The following is a 12,550-nucleotide window of genomic DNA, read 5'->3' on the forward strand; positions in this document are numbered from 1 at the left end:
GAATAAAATTTCATCAGCATTTTGAGTTTAAGTATTCTCCTTGCATTGCATGAATAATACAACTCTTACAATCGTTGCCCAATTTGGTATAACAAAGTAATCGACCTAACACCAACGCCAGGGTTGAACACGATTCAATTATAATTGCCACTGAAAGGCTAATTATCAAGCAAATCTAATCCACAGTCCTCCAAAAGGACCATAAATCAACTTAACACCAACACCAAGGTTAAGCACAATTCAACTATAATAGCCACGCAAAAGCTAATCATCAGTCAAATCTAATCCAAGGTACCTCCAAAATGACCACAAGTCAACTTAAGGCCTTTTGAAAGGGATAAGTTTGACTCAACTATAATTACCACTCAAAGGCTAATTATCAGTCAAAAATTAATTAGAGGTTCCCCCAAAAAGAACCACTCAATCAATTAACACAAACCTAAGGACACAAAAAAAACCTAGGTGCCAACTAGGCGCATATATCAGGTCGTGCACAGACACTTACGACCTACAAGCATCAAACGATCTACCAAAATACGACAGGTCGTCAAATTTACTACTATGCGGGACAGGTCGTCCAATAACAAGAAGCAAGGGAAGTAATCACATTCATACCAAATTCACTAATAATCTCATTTCAAAACAAGTAAATAATTTAACTACTTTACTTAATACAAAGTCAGTTAGATACTAGAGGCCCCCAAGTTATCTTGGAAAAACGACCTCAACATCCTCATCAAAAATTGAAGTTATCAGTATCAACAACAAAAAATAGTTCAAAAATTCCGCCCACCATCAAACATATCACAAGAAAAACAAGTTAGTTGACACGAGACAGATTCTCCACATTCAGGGGGTCCAGATTGCAATCCTCTTCACCAATAGAGCCACCAGCCAGATCACCACTTGCATTAAGCACTTCAGCAGCAACATGCTCAGTTAGTTCGGCAGCTAGAGCAGCACTCAAGTCGGTAGGTAGATCAGATCGTCTACTAGCATATATAGTAGTAATTTCTACAGTTACTGTTGCAGCCCCACTTTCAACAGACCTTTTCAAGGTTTTGTACTTATGTTCTAGTTTCATATAATCATCTACTAGAACGTAGACATCATCGCTCTCTACCAGATCGACCAGGTCGTTGTACTCTTTTTGAGCTCGTTCAGCAATGGCCTGCGATTGTTTGCTCTCAGCAATCCAATGTGCTACCTCCACCCTTGAAGAATCAAAAGATGGCTGCAATAAGGCCACCTTCCTAGCCAAATCACTGACCTAAGCCCTCAGCCCCACCACTTCAGCTTGTTCAACTTCTTACACAGCCACCAGTTTGTCATAAGCCTCCTTGGCAACCTCCAGCTCTTTATACAAGTCAAAAATAGTTGTCATCTCTCTCAACTTCCTATATATAGCCAAAACCTGACAAACTAACAAAATAAGTCAAAAATCAATAGCACAAAGCATAAAACAAAACTCAGATCGGAAGGATACTTACAAAACAGATCAAGCGATCCATGTCTTTCAGATTCGCCTCCAAATCCTTCCCAGTCTCCAGTGCGCTCCTATCCCCATCAAGGACAATGCTTTACAACAGTCCATTCACAACTAGTAAAGACTTGAAACTACAATCCCTATTCTTCACCAGCCACGTCAACCTACTCACAGGGTCGTAATAGGTGACCGTCCTATCTAAAACGTCAGACTTACCAACCTCATCACCTTGGAATGCACTTCTAGACCCTTTACATTTTTGGGCAATTGGCTCAGTGTCACTAGCCTTTTTCTTGCCCCTAGCATTAGCAACACCAACATCAACCGCCAGCTCCTTCAGGTTCATCCTTTTCAAAGGAGCCCGACCTGATGAAGTACGACCTTCCCCCATAACAAGTCGTTCCTTAGACTCAGGTCGCGTCCTCTTAGCCACCTCAGGCTCCCCACCTTCAGTTCGCCTCTTCAAATGAGGCCTACAAAATTAAGCGGGAGCATCACAACATCCCCCAGCACTCCCACCTCCACGTCCACCCCTATCATTCTCACCCCCTTCCATAGGTCATCTAAACATAGGACGACTACTAGAGCCTCCCCCAATAGTCCTTGTCCCAGAAACAGGTCCCCCTCCTTTGATCCTCTTTTTCCATCTTAGTGTTCAAGATAGAATCAGAGATCTCAAAAATTAACTTGCGGGCCCTCTTCTTTTGCTCAACCTTCTTCCGGTTGATCTTCTCACCTCTGCGCTTTTTGAAGTAATGTGCAACCTCTCCTAAAACAGATCGTTTCTCCTCCCAACTCAAACAAGCAAACTCTTCTATAGCTCCAGTGTTCGTACGCCCACGAATCGCAACCTCTGCAAGACAAAATAAAATTATCAGAACGTTGTAATATCAACTAACCTACATACACTACGACCTATCACATAACAACCTACCATCCCATTTTATAGTACGATTCACCAACTCCCAGTGAGAAGGATAATAATTACCCACGACCAGTAAATATCTACGCCCCCAATCCTCCTTACTCACACCCACAATCATAGGAGATTTACCCTTCAACACCTGCAAACTAAAATTCATAGCAGACAACTTCTTTATCGAAAAATGCTCAAGCACATCCGATAAATAGATGTTATAACCCTTATCATTCAACAAATTCAACACATGTAAAACTCTCCAACTATTCCTACAAACTGACAAGGGGCTTTCCCACAAAAGTTCAAAAACTCCACAGCAAGACGTGAGAATGGTAGCCTCAGCCTAGCCTTCAGTTGACCATAACAAACCACAACACCCCCATCCCGAGGAACGTAATCCAAGCCAAATACATTCCTCTCTCCACTTAGGTCGTATATTTCCAGGTCGGAGTTCTCCAAACCAAACTCCCCCCTCAAATCAATAGTATTACCTACCGACCTAGGTACCGCCTCCTCAGCTACCGTCTCTAATGAGGAAGACGATGACGCCTCATCTCCACTACGCGCCCTAACACCACTATCTCCATCACTCACAGTTGTCTCCCTCGACTGATTCAGTGCCATTTCCCTACTCACACTACCACTAGTAATCGACATGACAACACAAAAGCAAAAAGAAAACAAAAATATCTAATTTTTTCTATAAAAAAGAAACGCACCTGAAGACGAAAGGTTGGAAATTTTTTGTTTTTCTCTTTCTGCTTTTCTTCCTTTGTTTTGATAAAATGAGGAGACGAATGACCTTCAGACACAAAATCCTTTAGCCGCACAAATCTCGAAACAACCAAAACATTTTGCCTTCCCCACAAAACACAATTATAACCAACTTGCCTCGCCCACAAACCCGCCGTGAGTTGGGCCCATAGATCAAATCCAAACAGTTCCTGCACATTTTCCAAAACCGTTCATTTCTTTCAAATAAACCAGCTGTATAACATGTGTAAAGAGCTTTATTTTATCTTTTCTTTTCACACCAGCGCTATCCAAAAAAATAAATAAAATAAAGTGGGTTGTGTAAGTACCCTCCATTCTCAAACCAATCACTACATCACACGTGTCCACATACCATGTCGTATCTTCACAACTCGTATATCACCAGGTCGTACCAAGTCATCAGGACGTAACCATGACCCACACTCAGGTCGTCCCAAATATCAAACACAGCCATACATGAAAACAAATGATCTACCGCGATCCTGAAGCTCAGTCAACGCACCAATGATGGAGACATTTACTTTGTAACTGTAGAAGTAATGACGAATTGTCAAGATAGCACAAAATATAGATCTATACTTGACAACGGCCTGGAGCAAATAAGGAAGGTCAACTCAAACACCTATAAGTATAGAGAGATGAACTACGTAAGACTTGATTCATGTTCACCTAAGAAACTTGATACGTAGGCAACTCTTATCCTAAGAAAGAGTGCAGCCATTCCCTATTAACCTCAACATCAGGTCGTAGCACTACAAGATATGGGGTCTTTGGCGACAAAAAAAAACGTCACTGAATATTGTGAAAGCGTCGCTAATTATATTTCGGCGACGTTTTTTGGAGTGTCCCGCCATCGTGGACAATGATATAGTCGTCAAAGATACATAGCGACGATTTTACAACGTCGCCAAAGATGAGATATTCATCGACGATGCAAAACATCGCTATTGCTTTTATTTTGTCGCTAACTCATTTCCGTGTTTTCTACACAATAACGTCGCAAAAGATGTACTTTTAGCGACGTCTTCAAAATCGCCGCTAGTAATGCCTTAATTGCAATGTTTCTATCGTCGGTAAATATCCAAATTTTTTGAAAATTTTAGTGTTGTTCACGACGTTATAATTATCGCTATAAGTCCATTTTTTTTAAAAAAAAATGGTGTTATTAGCACCGTTTTTAGTGTCCCTAGATATAAGCATTGTTTCAAATAAACTGTTGCTAAAATTCTATTTTTTAAAATTTATATTTGTATGTAGATTATTTGGCGACTATAAAAGAATAATTAGAAGTTGTGTCATTGTTTGTTTCTTTTTATATTTTTTTCTTCCCAATATACACTTGGTCCCTGTTTTTCCTGCTTACACATACAACAATTAAACCTAATAAAATAAACAAAACAACATCAAATCAATTACCTAAAACTGTATAAGAAAGAGTCGGACAATTTACTTCATTAATGATAATAAAAAAAAGTAACATCATTCTGTACAAAGTTTCTTATGAACTCATCTTACATAATAAAACTACAAAAAAAAAATGACAATTTATCAACTGAAACCATCTTTGCAAAAAACTTTGCTAACACATGACACAATTGCGCATTGATTTACCAACGACCTCTTGCAATACAAACCCATTTCTCTTCTGACATAAGTTTATCTATAGAAAAAAAATATAATTCATTAGACCTAAAGCTTTGAATGAAAATTTAACTCTTCTTAAAATTAATTAATTCTTAAGTTTGGAAAACAATACATGTTATATGCTTTGTGTACATGCATGAGCATACCTTTACGCTAGTAACTTTGCATGTAAACAAATTCAATTTATTGACATTCCAAAGAGAATAACAACGAATACTAGATAGTACAATCCACAAAAAGTTTCCAGTATAGAGAACCAAGTAGAATAAACTACACCCTTGGCCTGAGTCACTGAGTGGATATGACAGATGATCATATTAACATAAAACAAACTAAAAGCGATCATTCCTTTACATCTTAAGAGAATTCTGCAACTCCCTATACTCCTAAGAGCACCTTGACTACCAATATAAAGTTCTCTAGTGAAGCCGTTAATGTACAGTAGCAATCATTCCTCTAAGTATTCCTCAAACAAATTTACAACTTAATACCTTAATCAAAAGTTAGAATCAATGTAATTAATTAGGTGTAACAATAGGAGCAAGGGTGCAACTTGATCCTATCCATTTACTACCAACGCTATCACACAAATAGGAAACATCACTATTTAAACAAGTAAAAGTAAGCAACATTGAACCTGTTTCACTGAAGAGTTATACCCTCGCCCAATGTACAACAAAGAATGTGTTAGTAAAAAAACAAACAACATCGAGTCAAAAAAAAAAATAGGTATCCAGTTTGTACATAATAGTACCCCCAAATCTCCTATTTTTTCTCTTTTGCCTAAACATCCCATGATACTTCAATGGAAAGTTGAACTATATATTACAGGATTTATTGACGATAAACTCAAAAAATCATTTCAACTAAGAAAAGGCCAGCCTCATCAAAAGGATCTCTTAGGTGATAATCATTACCAAAAATAATATGGCTTACTTCAGACCAAAGATATGAAGTAAAACAAGCAAAATATAAATCAGTAGATTGAATACCTGATACTAGCAGGATCTCTTATCTTAAATTCACCTTTATCTGTGTCATAGCCACAAATAACAACAACAAAATGACTTGCAAAGAGATAACATCATAGACCACTTATTATTATTTAAGTAAAGAGTCATATGTTTCAAATTTGCACAAGCCATGTCAACTTCTCTCTTTATAGAGAGAGAAAACTTCATGCTGCATAAAAGTTTTATGAATAGATAAGGGAAAAGAAAGGAACTTTTGATTATGTCAGTACTCAGTTGGAGCTAAAAGTCAATTCTCAGAAAACAAGGAATTAGGAGAAATCGGAAAGTTGGATATGAACACTTAGAATTAACCCAAAATAAGAATAAGAAACAAGTAACCCAGTCACAGGTTTAAGCCTTAACAAGAAAGAAGAACAAGAAGAATAGTTATAGTGAATGATTTCCTCATGAGCAGAATATCAAATGTTTAGTTGTCATATTACCAGAAGAGTGAACTGTTTCAATTGCTTTTCATGTCAAAAGAAGTATAACCCAATAACTCACTAGAGGATTAATATAGAAAACACAATTTCTTACCTGTATAACCTGCATTTACATCATACAAGCCAGAGACACAAACATCCCCCGGTTACGTCATATTGGCTTGAAGTCTTTAAGGGAAACTAAAATCATAGAACTCTAGAAAGTAATTAAAAATGAAAAACAGTAACACGACTATAATCTTCAAACTTGGCGAAAGAATACCAAACTAAATTTGAAGTTATAAACACATGAAAGAAAAAATAACATGGATACTTGACTCGATAAGTAAAGCACTACCACTGCAAAATAAGAACACACAAGTATAATCAATGACTTAAGTAGGTGATTTTGCATCGACTGTTTTTGAAAAATATATAGAAAGTTTAGAAAATACTAGAATGTTACTTACCTAGTGTGTAATACTTTGCAAACTTAACCACGAGTCTTTGCGTTTTGGATTTGCTGCTTTGAGCATCTTTTACAAGATTAGCCATTTTAGCTAGAAAATATCAACTATCACAATCTTCAGCTAAATCAATATCTCATAGGGTTACCTTGATCTTTTCAGAGGAGAAGAGCTGAAATGGCATGTCCAAATGTTGCCACAAGTGACCAAGAGATTACAAAAGAAAGAAAAACAAATCATTCATCCTCACAATAACTACAACTCTAAACTTTAGTCTAAAAATGGAGGCCAATGTATCAATTAGCTAACTAATGAAAACTAGGTTTGCACTTACAGATCCTTGCTTATAAAGAATGAATGAGTATTAGCTGAAGAAAAATGGGTCAAGCGGTCATATATTCTCTCAATATAAGCTCTTTCAATAAAAGGAGAAGTGTCAAGAATAAGTAACTCCAAAAGATAGTACTAATTCAATCAAAGTAACATGCAAAAAAAAAAAGATACCTACAACTATATATACTCACAACTCTTAACATCAACTCCTTTCCTTTCTTTCTTTCGTAAATCAAAGATTATTGCAACAAAGAAAGGCAAATTATTTTCAGATTTTCAAATTAAAGTTTGGCATTGCACTAAGCTTAACTAAGTGTATGTCTCATACCCTAGGTTGTTCCCTCCTTGCATGTAATCTGCTATAAGTAGTCCACTTTCCCGCACGTAGGTGCTTGACACACATAAAGTAAATAATAACAGCAAAATTTATGAGGAATCTCCGAGAATACTAGCTCACACCTTATTAAGCAATCAAGCAAATCAAGTACTAACACAAAAATCCTCGTATTTGAAATATGTAAATTCTAATTGCAGTGCCAAACCTAAGACAAAATTGTCTTAAGCTAGCTGCATTGTCCAGTCACCAAAAGTTTGTTTGTTATACAGACAAGATGATAAGCCAAAGATCGTTGAAATTAAATTGGGGCGTCTACAAATGAAGTCAAGCTGGAAACTATCATCTTGACAAACTAAAAGATTTCTCTGATTAGCATGTAATATGTCATACAAAGATCCCAAAAGAGTAGTGTTACGTTATCGTTTCACACAAAAGTAGACTATATCAACTCAAACTTATCAAAAGAAAACATGAAACATGAGCATTAGGTATAAGTAGTACTAATACCCTTCCATCTTAGATATCAAATCTTTGCATTTGAGGCCGTATGCATGTGTATCTTAACACTTAAGGGAGATGGCGTAATCAAGTAATAATGAATACACATAAATTTCTAATAAATGTGAAGGTAAAAAATGGCATGGGGTTTCCTATAGTAGGAAATTGAGATTAGTCACCTAATCTAAGTGAAACAAACAGAACACCTACATACAAATTGCATCAACCATGTGAACTATGTCCAGGACAAAGTTCAAAAACTTCATAGCATCTACCTTAAAATCGTAAATCATAAATCACATAATCAAGTACAATACCAACCACTCAATAAAAATAAACAAATAAACTAACTAAAGAGGTCTTACCTTGAGAACTGGAATGTTAGGAAGAAAAGATGGAGCTTGAGCAAATTTGAGCAAATGAACCATTAAATCCACTGTTTTTAATTTCAATTGATTAGATTTGATAATGCAAGTAAAAGGTGTAGTGGTGCACAATTTTAAAGATCTGATGGTGCCAAATAAAGCTCAAATTAAAACAAAGTAGTCAAACTTTCATCTCTTTCAATTCATACCTGATGAGAATAATCATATCTTGAATTCCTCCAGAATAAACCACTGCAACAGGTTGTGGAATGGCCTACATAAAGTAAAACAAAGAAACCCCATTTCTCATATACTAAAACCCTAACCCTAGGTCTACAAATTATAAAATAGAACGAAAAAGGGATGGTAAAATTGCATATTGTGGCTTCCAAACCCCGTCTCTCTTTTGCCATTTCATCGTGCTTTATATGGTGGTTCTGGTACACAAGTGCATTTTCTTTTGGTAGTGGAACTGTGGAAGGTTTGTCTTTTTTGTTGAAAAGAAAATAAAGGGGGAATAATACAAAAGAAAGTGGGTGTTAGTCATTTTCATTTTTCCTTAATCTTTTATTATCAATAATTTCAAAAATCATAGGCGCTAGATATCCAAAAATAGGGCGGTATGCCAAAACTTTGAACGGGTTGGAAACACTCAACCATTTGTGACGCCAATAATGTCGCGTGTTTGTGCTTCTAATTTTCCACTTTTACCAATACCATTGGCTACAATAAATAGCATCGCTCAAAAATACCTTCTAGCGATGCCTTTTTGAGAACGTCGGGATACAACTATCATCACCGACGTTAGAAGTCACCGTCATTGATAAAATGTTATTTTCAATAGTATTTTCGTCTCCAAAAAGCTTTTATTTATTTTAATATTTTGAACAAGACTTTCAGCAACATAAAAAGCGTCGCCAAAGACTTATTATCAAAAATAAGACAGTCGATAAATGGCGACATTCTTTACGTCGCCAAAAATGACAATTAGCCACGTTTTTGTATTGTCACTAAAAATTTTGTCGCTAAAAACAATTTGTTGTAGTGTAGGTAGAAACTCACACATCTATAGCCTCCTTAGCTAAAGTTGTCGGCGGCGCTGCGGTATTAGTACTCTCCCAATTAAATACCTTGCCCTCCCTTTGGGCACACAATACAAGAACAGAGAGTATATATGGGACCCGTCATCAAATCTTTTCACTCGAGACTGAACGGATGGAAGAGAAAATTATTATCAAAAGGTGGTTGACTTATTTTTATCAAGAGCACTCTTGCAAGTATTGTGGTTTATTATCTCTCTCTCCTCACAAGTCCAACTAGTGTTGCTAATAAAATTGAAAAAGTGATCAGGGACTTCTTATGGGGCTCTAGTGAAGAGAACAAAAAACATCATTTGGTGTCTTAGGATAGTATTTGCTCGCCTATTGACGAGGGTGGTCTTGGTATCTGGCATGTGAGGTTAATGAATCAGGCTCTCTTAGGGAAATGGATATGGAGATCGATATGGAATGGAATAAAATGTTATGTGGAAGGATGTGATCCAAGCTAAATATGGGCCTAGCAACAATAGTGGTAAATTGTTGAAAGTGAAGCAGACATATAGGCGTAGTTTGTGGCGTGGCATTCAAGCTTCTAAGGGCGGAAAAATTCTATGAAGGAATCAGACACAAAGTGGGTACAAGTAATAAAACTCTCTTTTGGCATGACTCTTGGTGTAGTGATATTCCTTTCGCTACAAGTTTCCATATATGCTTTACCAGTTTGCCGAGTACAAGCATAGAATTGTGGAGATGCATCTCTTTACTTAACGGCAGCACTTCATGGGACGACCCTCATCTTATAAGAATAAACTTTTGTGAAAGCGAAGCTCAAGCACTTGCAGCTTTAAACTCACTGCTACAAGGTGTCCAACTTAGAGATGGAGGTGATGCATGGGAGTGGAAATGGTCAAAGAACAAGATCTTCTCAGTAAAGTCTTTTTACCTGCAACTTTTCCCAACGCCAATCGGGTCATTTCCTTACCCTTATATTTTTTATTGCCGTAAAAAAACACTATCATTTGTTCTATGAATATCTTTTCTTAAGATTGTTATAAAAGGAGTTCGATAATTGAATAGAACATAAAGACAAAGGAAGAACATACTGTCAAGGCGTGTGAAAACATTGTCTTTAAGAAGAGAATTTGCCTCCTCAGATGGTGTATAAGGTCTCACGGGCGTCTCTACTCACAGAATTCAATGACAGAAGTTGACTAAGATACATTTCAATAATCTACTATACTAGAACAGCAACACAAAGAGAGCCTGATACAAGCCTTATATAGAGATACCAAGCCTTATATAGAGATGACTACAAGCCTTATTATATAGATATTTCAGTCACTCACAAAGAGTTAACTAACCAATATGAGACTAAAACAATAATATAGACGGCAAAATTAGTTTCCAAGAGTTTACCAACCAATATAGGCCAGTACTAAACAATCTTTATATAAGGCCAGTACTAACCAATATAGACGGCAAAATTAGTTTCCAAGAGTTTACCAACCAATGTTTTCGACATCATTAAACTAGATGTAGCCAACTAAACAAGTTCCTTGTGTGGGTTTCATCTTCGGTGCCTGAAATGTAACACAGTGGTATCGTTGTCGATGAATTTGGATTTTCTTGTTTGTTAATGTTCATTAGAAAGCTTGGTTGATTCCATTGTTTTGTTACTTTTTGAGAATTAGTGTGCAAGGGACATGTAAGTATTCACTCTAATGCTGTATATTGATGGTCCACGTGCTACAAAATTGATAATTTTAGAGAACACTTGTCCCGCTGTATGTCCTGGAATAGACTCACTGGTCTGACTTTGCACTAGAATTTGTCTTAGTTAGAGCTAGTGTGTTTTGTGATATAGTGACATAGGATGAAAAATTAGTTCTCTAAATCTATTTTCTAAGAGTTCCAGTTTCATGGTATTTGAATATCTGAGTCAGGAGTTACGTATGTTCAAAGATGGTTTTCTAGCCTGCCAGGAAAACTGTACTGGACTGACTTAGCGCTCAATTTTGTAGTAGTTAGAGTTAGGTTTGGGTTTTCGTGAACTACGCAATAAAGTTAGTACTCTGTATCTACTTTCTAACGGTTCAAATTTCATGGTGTTTGGATTACTGAGCTGGAAGTTAGGGGTTTCACTAGGTGGACTGCTCCAACTGAATTTTTATTGTACTGGACTATTTTCCAGCTGTGTTTTAGCATAGTTAGAGTCAAATTTAAACTATAATAACCTAGGCAGAAAAGTTAGCACTCAATCTGTGTTTTCAAATGTACTAAGTTTCATTGCAATTGAATAATTGTAGCAAGAATTATGCATCCTGCAAGATAGTGTTCAAACATAAATTTTTGAGACCGGTTCCTCTATAACCGGGTACAGAGATTGATCTCTGTACCACACACACACACATCTCGGAGCACACACACGGGTATCGAGGCACACACACATCTCGGATTTGGATCAACGGCGAGATAACACGATTACAGAGATGATCTCTGTACCCGGTTGTAGAGATCTCAAGTCCTAAATTTTTACTTAAACCTCATCGATCATAATTATGTTGTATTATATGGATCTTGTATGTTTATTGTGTGCCTTCATTTTTTTTTTATATGTGTATCACCTCTGGTGACTATGAATGGGTTTTAGAAGGCCTTTCTTTGGAGTAATCCAATAGCTAGAGTGTTTAAAGACCGAGAGAGTTAAATCCACAGAGAAATATATTTGTCGTTGTCTTTATCAGAAGGAGCAACTATACACTTTTCATTCCTATAGAAACACCCTAATTAATAGTAAGAGCTACGTAAGGCTTGATTCTAATCTTGAAAGATTTGATACATAGGCAGCCTTAGTTGAAGATCCAGCCACTATAGTATATATTTGTAGTTTTTACGTTGATATATGTGTGATGGTTGTCGTATCCGTATATGAATTTTTGTCTTACATACGAGTCAAGAAAATATATGTCTCTACTTAAATGAGAAACTATCCCACGAGTCTCGGAAAGTATGAGGAACTACTCATCTTGATGTGCATAGGGGTTAAATATTATTGTTGTATTCTTTTGAACTATTTAAACTAAACGGTGGTCATGTGGTAATATATTTAAATGTGATGATCACGTTCAGATTTTGTGGAAATTTAATGTTTATTTGGTGGTGGTGTTACCACCGGAACTTAGGGGTTTCGAAGAGGATATAAGAATTGAAATGGATGAAGTTTAGACTGTGTATTGATAAATGGATATTGTA

This window comes from Coptis chinensis, chromosome 3, assembly GCF_015680905.1.
Source record: "Coptis chinensis isolate HL-2020 chromosome 3, ASM1568090v1, whole genome shotgun sequence".
Lineage (NCBI taxonomy): Eukaryota > Viridiplantae > Streptophyta > Magnoliopsida > Ranunculales > Ranunculaceae > Coptis > Coptis chinensis.